The sequence below is a fragment of the Pseudorca crassidens genome, chromosome 14, assembly GCF_039906515.1.
Source record: "Pseudorca crassidens isolate mPseCra1 chromosome 14, mPseCra1.hap1, whole genome shotgun sequence".
NCBI lineage: Eukaryota > Metazoa > Chordata > Mammalia > Artiodactyla > Delphinidae > Pseudorca > Pseudorca crassidens.
The window spans coordinates 73808787-73826270 of record NC_090309.1 but is presented as its reverse complement, the minus strand read 5'-3'; the positions used below and the strand labels follow the sequence as shown (position 1 = coordinate 73826270).

General features: G+C 42.2%; 1 protein-coding gene across 6 annotated transcripts in view; it reads left to right on the top strand.

Moving 5' to 3' along the window:
- The first annotated feature begins 2474 nt into the window (after nucleotides 1-2474).
- Nucleotides 2475-17484, top strand: part of UBXN2A (UBX domain protein 2A) — a 39583-nt gene continuing 24573 nt past the window's right edge. For 4 of the 6 annotated variants that reach the window (XM_067703595.1, XM_067703590.1, XM_067703593.1 and 1 more), the window contains exon 1: nucleotides 2780-2929. The gene's annotated coding sequence lies outside the window, so the exon portion shown is untranslated. Of the gene's footprint in view, nucleotides 2495-2779; nucleotides 2930-3017; nucleotides 3128-17484 lie in introns of those variants that run through there. The other 2 variants (XM_067703592.1, XM_067703591.1) reach the window with 2 other exon arrangements.

The window sequence follows — 17484 nt, the reverse complement described above, 5'->3', positions numbered from 1 at the left end:
TCATTATTGCACGCAGGCTTTCTCTAGTTGCGGTGAGTGGGGCTACTCTTTGTTGTGGTGCGTGGGCTTCTCATTGCAGTGGCTTCTCTTGTTGAGGAGCACAGGCTCTAGGCCTGCAGGCTTCAGTAGTTGTGGCACGTGTGCTCAGTAGTTGTGGCTCACGGGCTCTAGAGCGCAGGATCAGTAGTTGTGGCTCTCGGGCTTAGTTGCTCCATGGCATGTGGAATTTTCACGGACCAGGGCTCAAACCCGTGTCCCCTGAATTGGCAGGCGGATTCCTAACCACTGTGCCACCAGGGAAGTGCCCAGCATTCTGATTAGAGGCACCTTTCCTTTGCTACCTGTAAGGCCAACTGGCCCGAGGCAGGGGAACGCAATCAGACTCACAGGTTGCATCAGACCGAAACTTTCCGGACCACCCACTTCCAGAAACTGACGTGGAGACTTTCCGGACCACCCAGTTCTAGGAACTGACCTGGAGACTTTCCACCCGGAGCAGCCTTCCCGCCTTTCGAGGGGCGAGACTAACGATCCCAAGACGGATGCAACCGGCACTGGATATTGCCAAGAGACCACCAAATAAGGAATAACCTGCGCCCTCTCGGATTCACCACACCCCTTTCCCGTCTTCCCCTATAAATTCTGCCCAAACCCTCGCCCGGGCGCGACTTCTCTGGCCTCTTTCTCTCGGACCAGTGAACCTCGCCCAGGAGCGGGCCCAAGTAAAGCTTGTTTAAGCTCTCCTCCGTTTCTTGGTGCCGTTCCTTACACTACCAACATTTGTGAGTATGTAACTGACTTTGTAAGCGGCAAGCAGCAGAACCCCCATTGGATAACAGCACAGGTGTAAGGACAGACATATAGATAAATGGAACAGAATTTTGAGTCCAGAAATAAACCAACATATCTAGGGTCAGTTGATTTTTGACCAGGGAAGAGTCCTCTCTTTATCAAATGGTCCTGGGACAAAAAAGAACAGGAAAAAGAAGAGGCCTCACATCAAGGCCATTCATAGAAAAGTCTCTTTGCCCTAAGGAATCAAAGTAACTCCTTACCAGTGGCTTCAACAGACAAGATTTCTGGAGAACTGGTTTGAAGCTGAACTCACCACGGGATCCCAGAATTGCTCTCGTAAAGAAGAGTTCAAAAGACTCAGAGGGTGCCTTTACCTGTGTGGGGATGGCAGGGGCCTGTAGGTGAGGCCCAGTATCAATCTGAATTCCAGCACTAAAAACTATCAAGTAAAAGGGAGATGGGCTCTGTGCGATGCCCTAGAGGGGTGGGATAGGGAGGCTGGAAGGGAGGCAAGGCAATATGGGGACATGTGTATGCATATGGCTGATTTCCTTTGTTGTGCAACAGAAACTAACACAGTATTGTGAAGCAAGTATATTCCAAGATTTATTTTTTAAAAAAAAGGAAAAAAGGAAGAAAAAGATAGAGAGGGAGAGAGATAGAAAGGGAGAGAGAGAGATAGAGACAGAAAGAAATAGGAAGGAAGGGAGGGAGGGAGGAACAAAGGAACAAAGGATGCACCTTTCACTGAACTGCCTAACCCAGTAGAATATTCCTGCTGTAACAAATGTCCCTTAGTTTACAATAATAAATGTTTTGTCCAAGTATTTATGTAAAAAAAAAACTGTCACGTAAAAACATATATGAAATAGAGATTATATTTGAAAGGATTATTGGGGGGAGGGGGAAGACTACTGAAATAAGGCTGGAGGACAATTACAATGGGGAGAATGTTCAATTGTCAAAAAAAAAAATCCTGGATTTAGATAAAGAGAGACTTTATTGGAAAGGTTTATTCCAAGAAGAGGAAAAGGAACTACTGCAATGGGGTTTGGGGGATGAGGCAACAACCATCGCTACAGGGCAAGGCTATGACCGTGAAGTCTGCAACTGTCTCCAAGGTCAGACAGAAAATGGCCCTTCTTGTATAGGGAGGAGCGAACAAAGGCTACAAAGAACTGGGTGTGGGGCACAGTGGAATGGGTGGGTGGAGGTGGCAGTGATCGCGTGGCAGATCAGAGTGGTTTACATGGAGGTCAGCCTATTTTTCAGGAGTGATGGTGAAGGAGGGCTTGTACGCTGGATCAGGATGAGGGTGGGTCAAAGTTTAGGAGCCTGGAGGAAGGAGAGAAGCTTAAGTTTGGTCAAAACAAGGTAGCTGGTATTTTGTCCAGATTGGTCAGTGAGAACAATAAGTAAAGCTAATCATTTATGAGGCAAAAAAAAAAAAAGGGCATTTGGAGGGTCTATGTCTGACCTTGTCATAGGTAAACAAGGGGGCATCCCTGAGTCTTATCTAAACCACGTGGGGAAGGGTGGTTTCTTCCTTGCTGTCAGCCCTTTCAGGGGCATGAAAGGATGGGAGAATTTTTTTTTAACCTTCGCTTTCCAGAATCACAGGTCTCAGGTGAAGTTCAACATGGTCAGAATGCAGGTAAATCTCTCCACGGATTCAATCAGCGGCTGACGACGTAGGGAGGTAAGTTGATGCTGGGTTCTCAGGTAGGTAGCTCTCTGCATTTCCCGCGTCGGGTGAAGAGGCAAGGAGCAGCAGCGCCCGCGGGAAGAAAGCGGCGGCCGCCATTCGCGCGGGTAACGCTGCGGCCCGAAGCGGCCGGCGCCGCCAGCCCCGCCCCCGCGCGCCCCCGCGCGGCGCCCGCGGCCCCGCGCGCGCTCTCGGGTCTGCGCAGAGCCGGCCTCGGCGCGTCCTCGGCGCCGGGCGGCAGTGACCGAGGGAGGCGCGCAGGGTCGCAGCGGCGCGGCAGCCGAGCTTGAGAGGGTCTGGGGACAGTAGTGCTCCCAGTGTGAGGGGCGGCGGCGCGGCGGCGGCGGCGCCCGCGGTCCCTGAGCGAATTGAGGACGAGGCCGCGAGGCGACGGCGCGGCGGGGCCCCCTCCAGCGGCCGCGCCCGGAGGTGAGTTTCCTGGGGCCGCGCCGCGCTCCTGGGCCGGCCGCCGGGGGTGGGCGGGCGTTTCCCGGGCGGGGCGGTGGCGGTCGTTGGGTCGGGCCGAGTCGCCGCACCCGGTCTTTGTCTCGGTTTCGGTGCTCGCGTCTGTGACCCCGAAAGGGCACAGTCGCGCGACGGCCGGGGCGGGACTCCTGGTCAGCGCAGGTGAGGCGCGGCTTTCCCAAGCGGCGGACTCCGGGAAAGCGCCACGGTGGTTTTCTCGCTCTGCGAGCGCTCGGAAACTTCGAGTTCTCTAATCTCAAAATGCAGAAGTGCAGTACAGAAATCCAGAGCATGTCTGTTTGGGGTGGACATTTCTTCGGTAACTTCATTAGCTGCCTCCCGCAGCTCACTTTTGTAGGCTAGATGGTCTCTGTTTTTATATTTAATTTCTTTTTTTCTGTGTCCGATTTTTATTTGCAGTTTGTTACTTGTTAGCAATGACGAACGTTAGTGTGGCATCCAGCGTTGCTTCCTTCGTACTTATTCGAGATCACAGAAAATAAAGACAGGTGGGACTTCCCTGGCGGTCCAGTGGTTAAGATTCCGCGCTTCCCTTTCAGGGGCGCGGGTTCCTCCTCTAGTCGGGGGAACTAACATCCCGCATGCTGAAAGGCGACCAAAAAAGTAAATTTAAAAGAAGTAATAGTAGGGCTTCCCTGGTGGCGCAGTGGTTGAGAGTCCGCCTGCCGATGCAGGGGACACGGGTTCGTGCCCCGGTCCTGGAAGATCCCACATGCCGCGGAGCGGCTGGGCCCGTGAGCCATGGCCGCTGAGCCTGCGCGTCCGGAGCCTGTGCTCCACAACGGGAGAGGCCACAACAGTGAGAGGCCCGCGTACCGCAAAAAAAAAAAAAAAAAAAAAAAAAGTAATAATAAAGATAGGAAATTGACAGTCTGTGTTTATGTCAATGTGGAATTGTAAAGTGTGACAGATTGTATAAGCGACGTGAAAACCAGCTTCTTCACTTCGTAGTCATAGCTCAAGTGTGTTTTTGGACTGTTGATAAGGTTTTTAATTATATTGATACTTTAGTTTTAATGGGAAACTTTAAAAGTTGATGTGTCTTATGTGTAAATATGCTGAAAGTCATATTGATTTAAAAAGCAGTTAAATCCACTGAATGTTGAGCACGTATGTGTAACACTGAAGTTAGAGCGAGGCACTGATGGAATCCAAAAATGAATAAGAATTATGTGCAGGATGGCGGGAGTGATTAAGCACACAAACAGTGATGCAAGGCAAAAACTACAACGCGTTGAGCACTGACTCTTAGCCCTGCGTGTGGTAAATACTTTACATGCATACTTTAATTACTTAATATTTAATGTTAATTACCTAGTTTATCATCGGAGTGTTTTTAGTACCTGTTGTGTGCTGAGTACTAACGATATGATGGTGACCATTATAGGTTTTTGCTTTTAAAGACTTTACATTGTCATTGGAGGACACAAGTAACCACACAAGTGAATGCCAGTCTACTTAGAAGCTAAAAAGGAAGAATGTAGGGTGTTGTGAGCGTATAATTGGGGTACATATCCCAGCTGAAGAAATCAGTTAAAGTTTCCCTAGGAAAAGTAATCTTTGCACTCAAGATATTACGGGTAAGTAGGAATTAGATGAAGGTGACTCCCAAATGAGGGAAGAAAGGTCCAGGTAAAGGAAATCCGTTCCACAGAGGCTTGGGAAGGTTTTGGGAACTGAAGGTCAGAGCAGTTGGAAAGAGTGTGGAAAGCGAAAGGGGGCTGTGGTTAGGGCCCCAGAGATGATGTGGGGCCTTTTAAACAATGTTAAGGATTTAGGACTAGCTTTTTCTTTTCTTTCTTTAAACTTTTATAGGGAAGTTTTCAAACCACTCAAATGTAGTGAGAGGACATTGCAGTGAACTCCCCTGTCATGTTATCCAAAGGATTTAGACTTTATTTGAAGAGTAGTGGAAGGTCCCTGAAAGATTTTAAGCAAGGAAGTCACACAGTCAAATTTGTATCTTAATCAAAAAGGTCACCCTGACTCCTGTGTAGACACTGAATTGAATGGGGACAAGAATGGATGTGGGGAAACCACCCAGAGATGGTCGCTGGGACTAGGTTTGTGGCTGTGATGGTGGGGGAAATTCTAATGTAACAGGGAAGAGCCAAATTGGACTCCATGTTGGATCCGTTTCTGTAACCTTTGCTTTCTGCTGCTTTTGTTCACTACATAACGCCCTGCCTGGGGGAACCCTGACCCTCTGCCTGAAGGTTAAACCAAAGTGACTTTGTTCAGGGAAACATCTGGACCCTGTTCCACCTGTGGATGGCCACAAGAAAGAAGAAATTAACACATCCTCTCCTCCAGGCTGGCCATTCCAGGGGATATTTGCAAAACTTATGGCCTTTTTACTTTACTTCCTCATCTCCTCCCCCTCTCTGTGCTATAAAAGAAACTGGCATCCACACCCCTGGAAGATGGTTTTTCAGAGACACTTATCTGCCACCTTCTTGGTCTTCCGGCTTTCCGAATAAAGTCGTATTCCTTGCCTCAGCACCTCGTCTCCGATTTTGGCCAGTTGTGTGGCAAGCAGAGCGAGCTTGGACTCAGTAACACCAAGAGTACATAACTGATCTCTCCTTGCTGTGTTAGCAATTCTATATTCATGCCTTTTGGAGGAATTATGGAAGGTTTTCTTGAGATTGTATTTGAGATGGGTTTTGCAAGGTAAATAACATTTCAGTATGGAGCCCATTCTGAAATGCGAACATCTTGGTATCAAGAGGATGGCTGACTCAGCAACCTTAACAGTTTCTGCAGAAATTTCACCTTCTAGGATTTTCTCATTTAAATTACTTTTGTCACTATCACTTTGGTCTTTGGGAGCATATAACTCCCTTATTAACAATTTTTTCTAGAAGACAACAAAAATGTATTTTCTTCATTACTGCAATTACAGCTAAGATAAGCTGAAACTTCCCAAAAGATTTCATTTTTTTGTTGTATACATAATAGTTAATAAACTAGAATTCACAAAATATACAAATAAACTGTCTTTTAAAGTGTTTAATCTGATGCTCCCATAGTTTGCTCTTGGAAGCCTAATCCTATTCCATAGAAGATGTAACTGAAAGGTGATCCAATGGTTTCTTTAAAGAGAAACTTCAGCTTCTACATAGCAGGCCTAGTGGCATAATATCTTGATGTAAATCCATAATCTTAAAGAAAATAGCCCATAGTGTATGTTTATAAAAATAAGTAAAATTTGTAATATGCAAGTTTTTCTTTCAAATTTTAATGTATACATTTAAAAGACTACATTTCTTAGTAGTCTAAATCTATTTTGACTGAATTTTCCTTTCAGTCGATCGATATGTTCCAAAAAGCTCAGTCTACTCTGGTTCCTGACTGATTTTATTACTGCAGTTGTTGGGAGTAAGTGAGATAATATTTGAGAAGGTGTTGAGTAAACTGATGTACAGTACAAATGTAAGATGGTAGTGGTACTGATTAGAAGTAAACTGAAGCAAAATGAAGGAAATTCTGTTCATCTGTCCATTCTGATGCCCAGCCTCATACTGGTAACTAAGATATTTGTCAGATGGCTTCTTTATTCTCTACATACAGTACACAACGACTTAGGTTCATTCGTGTCACATGACTGATGATTGTAGACACTCAATAGATACAAATTTTACATGGTCCATTTCCATATTACTGATTTATGGTAGGAAATACCTAAAATAATGGTGACTTTATGTCCATTATAGAATGAGTTTTTACTTCATAATTCTATGCCAAGGATAAACATTCAGTATGTTTTTCCTTGTTAGTCTGTAAACTCCCTGGTGATAGATTCTGTGTCTGTCCTATTGACTCTCCTATCATTAGTTGTAAACCAGTGCTTTATACACAGTGGTGGGAGGTTCAGTAAATATACAAATGTTGTTTAATTAGTGAAATCAAAAGTAAAATTTCATAGCCATGTCAAAATTAAAACTTTTAAAAAATTATTATTAAAAAAATTTTTTTTAGTTCTTTTTTTGAGTTTTTATTTATTTTCCTTAATTTTTTTTTGGCTGCGTCAGGTCTTAGTTGTGGCACACGGGATCTTTGTTGAGGCATGCGGGATCCTTTTCGATACAGCGCAGGTCTGCTCAGGTTTCTCTCTAGTTGCAGCGCACGGGCTTCTCTCCAGTTATGGCATGCAGGTTTTCTCTCTCTGGTTGTGGCGCACAGGCTCCAGGGCATGTGGGCTCTCTCACTGAGATGCACGAGCACAGTAGTGGCACGTGGGCTTAGTTGCCTCGCGGCATGTGGTATCTTAGTTTCCTGACAAGGGATTGAACCCACGTCCCCTGCATTGGAAGGCAGATTCTTTACCACTGGACCACCAGGGAAGTCCCCAAATTAAAACTTTTGAGACTTAAGTCTGAAGGTGTTTTCTTACCATAAGTCCTTGTAACAGAGGTTATGATTGTGGGCTGGGAAAAGAGAAGGGAGCATAACATTATTGTATTTCTTTTGTTCTCAAAACAACCTTCTTAGGAGGATAATTATTTCCAAGTTACAAGTTAGGCAACTAGGACTTAGAGAAGTTAAATAACAACACTTAAGCTCAAAAATGATGTAGCCACAAAAACAAACAAACAAACAAACAAACAAAATGATGTAGCCAGTATTCCAGTACAGGATACTTTGAATCCAGGGTCTGTTCTTCATTCTTTTGCTGTCATGAAACAAGTAAAAACAATTATCAGTAGCTTATAGCTACGAAATGATGAAAAACATTAGTAATTTGCTAGAGAACAATAACCTATTAACAGGAAACATAGTGAGATACTCTAAGGATGGCTAGTCCTTGTTTTGCACTTGCTAAGCACTACGGAAGAAACAGGAAATGTGTAAGTTGTGATACCTGTCTTCAAGGATCTTGGATCTAGTAGAGCTAAAAGAAACAATAGTAAATAATATCAGACAATATGATTTAAATGCCAGAAATCTAAATGCTTTAGGAGAGGATTACTAGTAAGGGTTTACTATTTCACCTTTACAGTAGAAGTAGATCTTGAGCTGGGACTTGAAGGATAATTTAGATTTGAATGCCTGGAAGTGAGGCTGGAGATAGATGGGCTCCAGGCTAGGTGTTTACAACTGGCCTCCTGTTCACACCTCCTGGGGTGAGAAGAAGATGGGCTCCAAGCTGGATATTCATTACCAGCCCCCTGTTTACACTTCCTGAAGCAAGAGACAAACGGGCTCCAGGACTACATATTTATGACCGGACTCCTGTCTATATTTCAAGATCTGCACCTCGTTATAAAAACCAGCAACAGGAATAGGGTAAATAACCAGACATTGGGCATTTTTATGGCAGGGACAGAGTGGGACTAAACCCTATTAAAGGATCAAGAGGTCATACACTTCCCATCCTTGGGACAAGGGAGACATTACGCATGTGCAAAAGCCTTCATGGGGTCAAAAAGGCAGGGGATGCCAGACCATAGTAAGTCCTGCTATCTCCTCCCAGAGGCCTTCTTGGTGGGCGCCACCTTAACTTAGGGGTGCGTGCGCATCCAGGGGAGGGTCCAGAAGCAAATTAGGCATGGGCTCAAAGCACTACTATTGGTCAAAAGAAGACAAAGACCTGGAAGACTGCCCCCTTATAAAGGATTTAAACTTCCCGAGGGTGCGACTCTTCTCTGAGTTTGCCCATGCGTCTTTCCGCATGTACTTTGTTTTTCCAATAAACTTCTTGCTTTTCTCTTTACCTTTTGCCTCCTTGCCTGAATTCTTCCCTGATAAGGCAGGTAGGAAACAGGGACCCAGGCCCTAGCTGCTGGCCCCTGTGGTCCAGTGGTTAGGTCTCCCTGTCCCGGAACTAAGATCTTGCTTCCTGCTACTGCTTGCTGCAAGCTGCCGCTTACTGCTGCCTGTGTCCAAAATCAGAAGGGTGGTTACAGTGTGAACAAAGAAGTGGAGTGAACATGTTATGTTTATGAGACAGTCAGGATCATATCTAAACTAAAGGATTATTTTAGAGTAGTTGAAAGTAATGTTGGAAAACTGTCAACTGAAAAGCAAACAGCACCACCAGAATGTAATGTCCACAGGGGCTGGGATCTGTTTTATTCAGTATGTATCCCAAGCACCACCTAGAATCATGCCTGGTATATAGTAGGAGCTGAATAAATATACATTTTATATATATATATATATATATATTTTTTTTTTTTTTTTTTTTTTTTTTTGCGGTACGCGGGCCTCTCACTGTTGTGGCTTCTCCCGTTGTGGGCACAGGCTCCGGACACGCAGGCTCAGTGGCCATGGCCCACGGGCACGAACCCACGTCCCCTGCATCGGCAGATGGACTCCCAACCACTGCGCCACCAGGGAAGCCCCTATTTTTTATTTTTTTGGCCGCACCGTGCGGCTTGTGGGATCTTAGTTCCCTGACCAGGGATTGAACCTGGGCCCACGTCAGTGAAAGTGCCGAGTCCTAACCACTGGACTGCCAGGGAATTCCCAAAAAGGAAGTAATTCTTAAGTGAAACAATTAAATAGTTTTAGAAATATGAGATTTGAAGGACAAGGTCTTAGGAGAAAACCATGAAATTCTGGCTTTCTGAATATACTTTCAGTTGGTTTTCTGGTTTTTAAATTTTTAAAAAATCAAAACAATATATAGTTTAAAAGGCAAGTATGTAGTGTCAGAAGACTTAAAACTAAAAGTGCTCCCACTCCGTTTCCCTAAAGACAACTGCTTTGAACTCATAGCTGTTTCTTATGTAATTTACAGCCGTATTTCTGACCAGTAGGTGTTTTGAGTTATTAATTTTGGCCTCTCTTCAACGGGAGAGGCCACAGCAGTGAGAGGCCCGTGTACCGCAAAAAAAAAAAAAAAGACAAACTCTCACATTGTGCATTTTTTTAAGTCGACAATGCTTATCCCCTTTTCCTTTTCACATTCTTTTAATGGCTTTAGCTAAGTTTTTTCCATACCAGAAACAAATATATACACTATTTTTTTTCCCTTTGGACCTCAGATTTATCCTTGGCCCAGAGATGACATAATTATATTTATCTAATAAATGTAATAAGCACTTGCAAACTCAAAAGGACATTGACAGTGCTGTATCTTATATTTAACAATCAGCTTTAATGGTTGCATTTTTAAAGCATACAGTTTATCTAATTGTGTAACCCATTTAAGATGTTATACATTTTTGATATTTAAAAAAATATCTCCCCCCTTCTCTGATTTATTATTGATACTTTGTAAATCTAAAGCTTAATCCAGTGCCTTACATTTAATAAATATTGAGTAAAATTCTTTGGATGAAATAATAGTCTGTTTTCTTTCTCCCTTTGCGGAGCACAGGCTCCGGACGGGCAGGCTCAGCGGCCATGGCTCACGGGCCCAGCCGCTCCGCGGCATGTGGGATATTCCCGGACCGGGGCACGAACCCATGTCCCCTGCATCGGCAGGCGGACTGTCAACCACTGCACCACCAGGGAAGCCCTGTTTTCATTTTTTAAGTCTAGGGAATAATTTTGAAGAGCAGTACAGGAGGGATTAAGAAGTCTTTATAAATACAAAATACCCACTTGAGACAATAAAGACATCCAATTTGCCTTGATTGTTGGATGCCATCTTCTCGGATGTGGCTCTAGTAACTCCTATCCAAAAGCTAGCTGAAAGGCTAAAAGGCAGCCTGTGAAGTTCTTGTTGGGGGTGCTGCTGAAGGTGCCCTCCCCCACCTTATGTTGGGTACTGACTCCTCTGCCTCATTGCATTTCCTCATTTTTCCTTCCTTTCAGTTTCTCCTTGTCTTTGAGAATTGCTCACAATTTTGTTACAAAAAGGCTAAGAAATAAATTCACTAACAGTTTATGTTCAATTCGTAATGAAGACAATAGAAGCATTTAAAACAGTTTTCAATTATATTTTCCAGAGCAGACTCTACTATCCTACTTTCATTCCTAGCAAAACAGATGCTAAGTGGGAATTAGTGCTCCAGCCAAATTGGCTGTGGTTATGAGCCCAGTTCCATTAGCAGCAGGAAACTGGAATGGAAGTCAGGACCTAAGATCATTCAGACTGATGTTGTCTGGTGAAAGGCTGCTGCTGGATCCTCAGTTACCCAGATTAAATCCACCTCCAGATACTTTGGAGACTTTTAAGTGGGAGCAGTATGCTACTACTTCTAGTGCCCATTTTCTGTTTCTCATTGCTTTGAAATGGATCTGGTGGATCTTCAGTGGCTATTACTGAGCAGGTCTGCCCTCTTTAAATATGCTTAATACTTACATTTTTTAATACTTATATTTTTAAATAGAGGTATTTGCTTTTTTATATACATATTCTCCAGAGAGAATTTAAGAAACATATTTGATATAGTCTGAGAGTTGAAATATTTTTAATGCTTTCTGGAGATGTCTAGCTTGATTATATCTTCTTTTTGGTAAAGTGTTTTTCTTTATTTTTCTTTTATTTTGGCCGCACCGCACGGCATATGGGATTTTAGTTCCCTGATCAGGGATCGAACCTGCTCCCCCTGCATTGGAAGTGTGGAGTCATAACCACTGGACTGCCAGGGAAGTCCAAAAGTGTTTTTCTTTAGTTTTAAATCTGTAGAGTAGACTCTGGGACCTTGATTATCATAAACAGTCTATCATGACCTAATAGTAACATTCTCTTAACTGTTTGTTTTAAGCACATATAAAAAGTAATTGTAATCTTGTTTGGGTGACTTAAAAGTCTAGTTACAAATTATAACTATATAGGTTTACTAAAGCATTGTACTTTTCTCTCTATAATCAGTTTGGTTGTGTTTTCCTTTAATAACCAGACATTCCAGGTTACATAGAACAGATCTGATTTTTCCTGCCTTGAATGTTGACAAGTGATAACTTTAATTGTGCAATAGGCAGTTTATAACTATTGTCTGTGTTTGACTTCACATTGCACATCCGTGTGCTGCTAAAATTTCTCTCTGTGCCCACATTGCCTTCAAGCTGTGAGTCAACCAGATGTCTTTTTTTTTTTTTTTTTTTTTTTTATCAACCAGATGTCTTATGAAGCTCTTTGGTTGTCTTAAAACAGATGTATCTTTATCCTAAACATGATCAATCTATTTCTCATGTTCATCACTTTAAATATGAGTTCATAGTACTTTTCCCCACTTCACATTACTGATAGAGCAAAAGTACTGCCTTTTAAGAAGCTAATGAAATGACATTGTACAACTCTACATGTATATATTTTTAAGATAGTTCTTTTATCCCAATTTTTATTATGAAAATTTCAAACATATATAAAAATGTGGAGAATAGTAAACTCCCATGTATACTCATTACCCAGCTTCACTAATTATCAAGTCATAGCCATTTTGGTTTCAATTATACTCCCTCCACTTCTCACTCCACTTGATTATTTTGCAGCAAATTCTAGTTATTGGATTTCATCTAGATATTTCAGTGTGTAGCTAAAACAAATTATTTATTTATTTTTGACCTCACCACACAGCATTCAGGATCTTAGTTCCCTGACCAGGGATCGAACCCGTGCCTCCTGCAGTGGAAGCACGGAGTCTTAACCACTTGACTGCCAGGGAAGTCCCTAAAACAAGTACTTTAAAAAGCTACAGGGGACTTGTCTGGTGGGTCAGTGGTTAAGAATTCACCTGCTAATGCAGGGGACATGGGTTCGAGCCCTGGTCCGGGAAGAACCCACATGCCGCGGAGCAACTAAGCCCGTGCGCCACAACTGTTGAGCCTGCACTTTAGAGCCTGCGAGCCACAACTACTGAGCCCACATGACACAACTACTGAAGCCCGCGCGTGCCCAGAGCTCGTGCTCCGCAACAAGAGAAGCTACCGCAATGAGAAGCCCACACACCGCAACGAAGAGGAGCCCCTGCTCACTGCAACTAGAGAAAGCTCGTGCTCAGCAAAGAAGACCCAACGCAGGCAAAAATAAAAATATATACAAAAAAATAAATTTATTAAAAAGCTACAATCCCATTGTCACACCTTTAAAATTAACAATTACTCCACATATCATTAAATATCCATCCAGTGTTCAAATGTTCCTGATTCGCAGCTTTTTTCCATTTAGTTTCTTTAAATAATAACATAAATATGGTCCATATGTTGTAATTAATTGATATATCTCTTAAATATTTAAAAAGATTATTTCTACTTCTTTTTTCTCCCTGGTAATATATATATTGAAAATGGATCATTTCTCCTGAAGAATTTCCCGAGTTCTGGATTTTGTTGATTGTGTCCCTGTGATGTCATCTGATCATGTTCCTCTGTGCCCTATATTTCCTGTAATCTGATGTTTAGACCTAGAGGCTTCAATGGATTCAGTTTCATTTTTAGAAAGAAGGCTTCACACATGGTGGTTTGAGCTTTCACACTGAGGCATATATTTATGTCTGTTTTCTTTGTGTGATGTTAGCAGCCATTGATATCATTGCCTAGGTCTGTTTGCATTAGGGGTTGCAAATTGGAGATACTCTAATTCTATAAACCTTCATTTAGCTGAATTCATTTATAAAGGAAACTTCTTTTATTAACTCTTTGATTACTCTGAGTTAGTTCATACAGGAAAGGCAGGATGAATACTTGATTCTTTCCCTTATTTGCCAGTTTTCAAAATAAGTTGGTACCCTACTGTTCTGGAAAGATGACCAGTGAATGCGTTTGTGTGTTTTAATGAGTATCAATATGAACTTGTACTTGATGTGTTTCAATTCAAGTAGCTGTTTTTCAGTCCCATCTTTCACCAATGGTAGCCTTTTCAAACTGACTTCTGAATCCTTTTTTTCATTTTGTTTTGTTTTTTTCTGGCTGTGCCTCACGGCCTGGGAGATCCTAGTAACCTGACCAGGGATCGAACCCAGGCCCCCGCAGTGAAAGCATCGAGTCCTAACCTCTGGACTGCCAGGGAATTCCCAACTTCTGATTCCTTTTGACATTAATCCAAGATGTCAATACAAGGCATAAAGTGCATATTTCTTGCCCCAGACCTGGAGACAGCCATTTCTCTAAGAAACTGATTCCTTTTGGTGGGAAATAGTATTTGGAGACCACAAATCTGGGCGGTAGGTGTGCTGTGCTCATTGTTGTCTGATTGCTTATTGCTTTTTGGCCTTTTCAGTGGACAGAGCTACTATGTATTAAGAGAAATGATGATGTTCATAATGATGTTTGTGATTTAAAATATAGGATTACAGGATTTTTGCTTGGCTTCTTTGATTTTTATATTTCTATCTCTTTACACTTACTCTGAAAAAAAATCTCGGTTTTTAGGGACAGATCATAATTACTTCTTTGCTTTATCTCAGCGTCTCTCAACTTCAACACTGTTAACATTTTGGGCAATACTTTCTTGTGGGGGCTGTCTTGTGCATTGTAGGATTTTCAGCAGCATCCCTAACCTCATCTACTAGATACCAGTAGCCCCCTCCACCTCAGTTGTTGTGACAGCCCAAAAATGCCTCCGGCCATTGCCAGATATCTTCTTAGGGGCACTATTGCCTCCTGGTTGAGACCCACTGCTTTATCTTTATACCATACTTTTCATATAAACAATACTAATATATTATTGCTAATAATATGACTACTAGAAACTTCATTTTTCCTCTTTGGGTTCATCCCACTAGGATATATGGTAAAATTACCATGTTTTAAATTTACGTGAAATAATTCCTCTCTGTCAGTTCAGTTAATTCGTTTCATTTTTACTTTCAGTTTTTAGGGATTGCTTTTTTAAAGTTTAACTTTGTTTTATAAGTACATAAAATATTTACATGGGTCCAAAGTTGATCTAAAAAACAAGATACATTCAGAGAAATCCAGCTTCTGCCCTTACTCCCTTCACCCAGTGCACTCTCTCCCACTTTATAAGTAACCTTAGTATTTATTTTTTGGTTTACTTTTTCATTTTTTCCTAATGTAAACAAATATACATATATTCATGTTCACCTCTTTCTTAGATAAACAGTACCATATCATACATATTTGTCTCCATTTTGCTTTTTTCACTTAACAGCACATCCCACTGTGTGGATTTACCATAGTTTATTCAAGAAGTCCCTATTAGGGGCTTCCCTGGTGGCGCAGTGGTTGGGAGTCTGCCTGCCGATGAAGGGGACGCAGGTTCGTGCCCTGGTCCAGGAGGATCCTGCATGCCGCGGAACGGCTGGGCCCGTTGGCCGTGGCCGCTGGGCCTGCGCATCCAGAGCCTGTGCTCCGCGGCGGGGGAGGCCGCGGCAGTGAGAGGCCTGCGTACCGCAAAAAAAAAAAAAAAAGAAGTCCTATTAATGGACAAGTTGAGGCTTTTTACAGGCTTTGCTGTTACAATCAATGCTGTAAATAATACTACAGTGAATAGTGTAGTGTATTCACCTTTTTATACTTTTGCTAAAGTATCATTGGGATGGATTTTTAGATAATGGGATTTCTAGGTATACATGTCAAAGAAGAAACAGAGCTGGACAGCAGTTAAATCAGTGAAACCAGATTATGTTCAGGAACTATTGTGATAGGGGAAAAGAGACCTCAGTGTGGAACTGGACTCGATTCTGAATATAACATGGACAGGGGCTTCTCTGGTGGTGCAGTGGTTAAGAATCCACCTGCTGGGCTTCCCTGGTGGCGCAGTGGTTGAGAGTCCGCCTGCCGATGCAGGGGACACGGGTTCGTGCCCCGGTCCGGGAGGATCCCACATGCTGCAGAACAGCTAGGCCTGTGAGCCACGGCCACTGAGCCTGCGCGTCCGGAGCCTGTGCTCCGCAACGGGAGAGGCCACAACAGTGAGAGGCCCCCCTACCACACACACAAAAAAAAGTTTGCCTTTTTTTTAAAGTTTTTTTTATTGTGGTAAAATACATACATATATAACATAAAATTTGCCATCTTAACCAATTTTAAGTGTACAATTCAGCAGCATTAATAATATTCACAATGGTGTGTAACCATTACCACTGTCCATTTCCAAGACTTCTTCATGGTCCCAAACAGAAACTCTGTGCCCGTTATGCAGTAATTCCACATTCCTCTCTTCTCCCAGTCCCTAAAAACCTCTATTTTACTTCTCTATCTCTATGAATTTGCTTTGTATGAAATATGAATGTAACTAGAATCATGCAGTATTTGTCCTTTTGTGTTTGACTTAATTCACTTAATATTTTCAAGGTTTATTCGTGTTGTAGTATGTATCAAAACTTCATTCCTTTTTACGGCTAATTAATATTCCATTATATGTATATACCACATTTTGTTGAGACATTCATCTGTTGATGGACATCTGGATTATTTCCACTTCTTGGCTATTGTGAATAATGCCTCAACCACCAAATCCTTTTCTACAGCAGCTGTACCGTTTTACATTTCCACCAGCAATATTCCGGTGTTCTAATTTCTCCACATCCCTGTGAGCACTTATTATTTTTGTTTTATTAAATAATAGCTATTATGATGTGTATAAAGTGGTATCTCATTGTGACTAGTGATGTTGAGCATCCTGTTCATGTGCTTATTGTCTACTCATATTTCTTCTTTGGAGAAATGTCTGTTCACATCCTTTGCCCAGTTTTGAATTGGTTTGTTTTCCCTGCTGTTTTTAAGTTGTATTTTTCTTGATTCATCATTTGCTTGATAGCTGTAAACCTTTGACTACTTTCCAGAGTTCTAAGTTGGTTCTAATAGTTTCTGCTTGTTTTTCAATGTTTCTGTGGGGACAGGAGCTTGGAGCTGCCTATTCTTTCATTTTGCTGACATCACCCTCAGGTTCAATTTTTAAATTTTAGATCTTGGATATATCTGGAATTTATCTTGGTAATAGTGATTCCATATGACTGTTGAATTTATTTACAAGTCCATCTTTTCCTGATTTTTTTTAAGATCTAATAGTATGGACTCCTCATGGGTTTCTGTTTTATTCAGTGAGTTATAATCCATTAGTATCATTATTTACTTTGATGTTCCATTTCCCAGACTTGTCCAGTGGGAACCCCTTCAGGTGGCTTCAGTGTCCTTTTGATATGTCTTCATCATTCACTGAGCACCGTCTTACTTTCTGGTGTAAGATATTTTGGTCTCATTTGTTCTTTCTCTGTCCCAGCCCTGGAATCAGCCTTTTCTCTAAGGAGCCATGATTCCTTTTCTTGGAAAATTATATTTAGAAGCCAAGATGTAGGCTTTTGGTATGCTTATTGCTTCTAGTCTGTCATTGCTTTCAGGACCTCTCAAAGGGCAGATGGCTTGGACTCTTTTAAACATCCATTTGTTTCCTTATTTCTTATATTATTTTTGTTGTAAGGGCAAGAGTATTGCAGAAAGTTTGGGAAAGAGAGAAAATAATCCAGTTTTTTACCCCCCAAAAATAACTTTTCACCCTTGCTTCTCTCCATTTTTAAAAAAATTGATTAATTTATTTTTGGCTGCATTGGGTCTTTGTTGCTGTGCGTGGGCTTCTCATTGAGGTTGCTCCTCTTGTTGTGGAGGAGCTCTGTTTTATTCCCGTTTTGCCCCTAGGT